We start from the raw sequence: 4739 nt of genomic DNA, 5'->3' as shown, positions 1-4739 counted from the left end.
TGCTGCGATGTTAGGTGTTTAGTGAGCTGCTCAAGTTCGTGATGTCTAAGGAAACACCACAGGCAATTATCAGACTCCAGGCTGGCCACTGCCCCAAAGACAGTCTGGAAAATTCTTCACCTGTCATTGTAGAATGACAGAGACAAGAGCAAGGTGGTGAGATTTTTAAAAGGAAACGAAATGTATTCTGTTTATTGGAACTGACAACTTGTGACTGCCTTTAATTCTGGATTCAAGGGTCCCCTCCCCCTTTAACTCATCTAAGTTTACCTTTTCAAGCAGAATGTGGTGTGGACAAGACATTTCCATTCATAAGCCTGGGTAAGCCTGGTCAGTTACTTCTCATCCAGCTTTACAGCATGGGGAAGTTAAGGTTTTGTTCCCCAATACTTTACCGTGGAAAAGAAGCTGTGGGGGGTTCCTCCCACCAACTTGTGTCAGCTCAACTTATTCCTAGAGTACTAATTCAAGCCATTTTAAGTTAATTTTTCTTCTAAAAATTAAGTAGTGTCTCAGAACACTTTGGTAACAAAACAGTTTATCTACTAAGAAATCCATCTCTACCAAAACACTTGGGACTACAAGGTAAACAAGACCTTACACTAAATTTTACAATAACAGGACTGGAAACCACATGGTGGCTCAAAAGCACCTCCAAATCCAGTTCCAGGGATCTGACACCTTCCGACCTCTGCAGGCATCAGGCATGCTTGTGGTGCACAGACATGCATGTAAGCAAACATGCTCATAAAATGAAATAAATCTATAAAAAAAGGTTTCACAGCAAAGGAGGGGTTGAAGGAGATGGGAATGAATGTGGTCAAGTATACTGTATAAAATTCTAAAAAAACAAGCTAAAGATATTTTAAAAATAAATTAAGCAAGCCAAGGCAAAACTGGACAAAGCATTTCTAGCTTTGCTCTATTGCCTAAGGCATGGAGTATAGCTGGACAGTAGAAAGAAATCCTCTTTACCTCTCAATGATCAGGCCTTAGTGAACCTTAGCATGCTAGCACAAACCAGAACAGAGCATCCTTGGAAATGTGTCATCAGGAGGAGTGAAGGTAAGTATTAAGCACGAGAATCAGTGTTTCTCCCGGTGAGATCTAGTCTCCTTCAAATACAAAGTGTTGTCATTTCCTTCAAGGGCTGCCACTTCTCAGTCATCCACGGTGAGGTCATCCTTCTCAGTCTGAGGACTGGCCTGACTGTCTTGTGGAGCCTGTCAGTTAGAGGTCTGGAGACCTTCCGAACTGAAGCCAGCAGATGAGAATGTAATTCCAGACAGCAAGATGATACGGTCCTTCACAAACTGTCCTTGTCAGGCCCTTCCCTTGCCTTAAGGTCTTGATAATCGAGCAGTCAGGGTGCGTTTCCAAGGCTTTTCTGCTGCCTGCTTACCCATTGTTGCTGTTCACCCATGCATGCCTGTGACAATACAACAAGAGAATGTCACCAATCAGTTTGACATGATCTCTGTTTCAACCTCCCCCACCCATGAAGTCTTTGACAACTGTGCAGAGGGTTTCGTCTCTTCTCTTTTCTATCTTTTTTAAAAATTGCATTTCTGAGAAAGTTTTATTGGCCTTTTGGATAAAATTTATTTGTCAGGAAGCATGATCCCATCATAATTCTTCCGGAACAAGCGCACAGGCTCCTCTTTGCTGATTCTGTGTTTGGCCCTGGTATAGCCTGTCCTGTGCTTCTCATCTTCAATGCTGAAACCTGGTCTACCCTGCACCACATAGAAGTCTAGGCTATAGATCCCAATGCTCAGGTCATGTTTGATGCCCAGGTCAATGTGTTCTTGAACCCTTAAATCAAAGATTCCAGTAGCTGAGAGGTTATTTTACTATAACTCATACACCTGTACCTTCAGGCCTTTCTCCAGAATGTCTTCTGCCTTGGCTCCACAGACTGTGCAGTGAACAGCAATCTGTTAATTTCTCCTGATGCCAAAGGACCTGACAGTGTATCTAGCTCTTTGGTAATACAGGAGTCTGGCCTGTGAGCTGCTCCAACACCGTGGTTGCCTGGGTTAGACTGTCTGTACTCTCCCTCATATAGATACTGAGGCAGAGCTGGCAGATGTGAAGTCCTCGAGTGGGCTTCTCCTTTTCATCTTGATCTTGCACCATGATGGAGGTCAGGAAGAGGTGCAGAGGTTTTCACACTTTGTCTTTTTATCTTCCTTTTTCTTATTCTCTTCTTCCTCTTCCAGAAGTCCCAAGCCCTCTTTGGTGACTGACTCTAAGGTGTTCCCTTTAGATTTCTCCAGCTGTTGAACACACTACTCACCAGTGAGCCACAAATCACTTCTAAGCCATGGTTTCAGGGTCATTCTGCAGAGACCAAGTTAGCCTTGTGATAAAATACACATGCTTCTGATTTTTCTTCATTCTGGTGCAATGGTTCTCCAGAGAAACCATCTCACCATCAGACTCTGGCAGGGATGCAAAATCCAAACCTTCCAACTTGAGGAGTCTCCATGAATCCCACATTTTAGAGAAGTACTCACAAAACTTGCAGTCCTGTTTAATCCTCTCCAACTTCAGTAGGCAGTTCTAGTTCTAAGCATTTTGTTTATTTATTTATCTATTTATTTATTTATTTATTTATTTATTTATCAAATTCTTTCTGACAACTTTCAAAATTTTCGTTTTCTGCAACAGTTCATGGGAGTTCCTCAAAAGGAACTACTTGGAACCTACCACTCCTCCAGTAAAATTCAGGCTCTGGGGGATTGGCTCCTCATGGCTATGCACAGTGGAGTTCTGTGGACACACAACTTAATGCTGTTCTTTCTTCTACTGGATCAAAAGGGGGACATCTTGGGACAAAAAGAAGGGCTCAGGATTCCAACCACCACCACCACCACCACCACAACAACAACAACAAGAACCACCACCACCACCACCACCACAACAACAACAAGAAGCCCGGCCTCCAGAGGTTCTTCCCAGCCATGAGTCAGGCTGTGGCAGCTCACACCACACTTAGTGTGAGCAGCATCTCTGGTCTCAGTGGGGTTTGTTTCTTGAGTTCCTCTTGATCAGTGTACTTACTTTTCTTGTCATTTTCCTCTCTCCATCCTTCCTCTCTTCCTTCCTTCCTCCTCTTCCTCCTTCAGAACCAGGACTATTTCAGGTTTAGTTCATATGACCTCCTTCTTCTTCTCCTCCTCCATCTCTTCTCTCTCCTCCCCCTTTCTTTAACCTCATCACCACTGACTTCTTGTTTATTCTCCTTGAAAAGAGGAGTGGGAGAGCTACGAACCTGTGATGTTTCTTCACAACCCCTTTCTCTTTTTCTTTTCTTTCTTTCTTTCTTTCTTTCTTTCCTTCTTTCTTTCTTTCTTCCTTCCTTCCTTCCTTCCTTCCTTTCTTTCTTTCTTTCTTTCTTTCTTACTTCCTTTTTTTTTTGAGACAGGGTTTCTCTGTGTAGCTTTGGAGCCTGTCTTGGATCTCACTCTGTAGGCCAAACTGGCCTCGAACTCACAGAGATCTACCTGATTCTGCCTCCCGAGTGCTGGGACTAAAGGTGTGTGCCACCACCGCCCGGCTTCAACCTCCTTTCTTCTTCTTTCCGGACGGTACTCAGTCTGGTCTTTTTTCAGATGCAGGGTAACTTTGGTCCCAAGACCTGTAGTGTGCTGGTCCTCACTGTAAATGGTCCCCTGCTGAGGAGTCCCAGGAATACTGCTCATCATTTGTTCGTGGTCACAGTCATTTTCTCAGCAAACAAATACATCACCACGGGTTGGGGATTTAGCTCAGTGGTAGAGCGCTTGCCTAGCAAGTGCAAGGTCCTGGGTTCGATCCTCAGCTCAAAAAAAAAAAAAAAAAAAAAAAGGGCTATAAAAACTATCACGTAACAGACCAATCAGAGATGTCTGCACCAGCCTGCAAAGCCTCCATGAAGGCTTTGGCTCCAGGCTTGGTAGTAGTGCCAAGGTTATTAACCAAATTGGCCTTGGTCACTCCAATTCTAGAATCTACTGTAGTGAGGGTTTAAACACGTTTGTTGGGAATGAGACAAATGTGTGACTCCTTTCCAGAAGTCTAGGTGCTGGGGTCTGTCAAGCTTCCATATCTGATCTTTCCAGAGTGTCTGATGAATTTGAAATGAGTTCCCACTGAAGGATATGTTTGAGTAGAAAGTATTAATGATCCATAACATTAACTGGCCAATTTTTGCCTGCAAGGCAGAAGTCTCACCTTCCTCCTTGTTAGTTGGTCTTGGGTCTGGGTTTCCTCAGGCATCTTGGTTGAGTAACCACACAGCACACAGCCTCTGCAGTGTAGCAACACCAGAAGGCTGAAGCAACTCTGAAGTTGAAGCTTTTTGATATTTAAAAATTTTTATTGCACTTATTTGCTTATCCTGTATGTATATATGCATCTGGAGGGGCACATATACCATGGCACAAATGTGGAGGCCAGAGGACAACCCAGGGACTCCATTATCTCCTTGTACCATGTGGGAATCAAACTCCAGGCATCAGTTTTGGTAGCAGTCAGCTTTACCTGCTGAGCCCAGTCTTTCTGTTTGTTTACTTTTGAGACTGTAATTTAATTAAAACATTTCTCCCTTCCCTTTCCTCCCTCAAACCCTCCTGTATCCCCATCCCCTCTCCTTCAAATTCAAGGCCTCTTTTTCATCAATTGTCATTGCATGAAAATATGTATTTGTATGTGTATATACATTCCAAAATATAACCTGTTGAGTTTATATGTTA

General features: G+C 43.4%; 1 pseudogene; it reads right to left on the bottom strand.

Annotated features, from left to right (window-relative positions):
• Positions 1-1601: 1601 nt before the first annotated feature.
• On the bottom strand, positions 1602-2139 carry LOC118587972 (annotated as a pseudogene).
• Between the last annotated feature and the right edge of the window lie 2600 nt (positions 2140-4739).

The sequence above is a fragment of the Onychomys torridus genome, chromosome 7 (genome assembly GCF_903995425.1).
Source record: "Onychomys torridus chromosome 7, mOncTor1.1, whole genome shotgun sequence".
NCBI lineage: Eukaryota > Metazoa > Chordata > Mammalia > Rodentia > Cricetidae > Onychomys > Onychomys torridus.
This window is presented reverse-complemented; position numbering and strand designations above follow the sequence as displayed.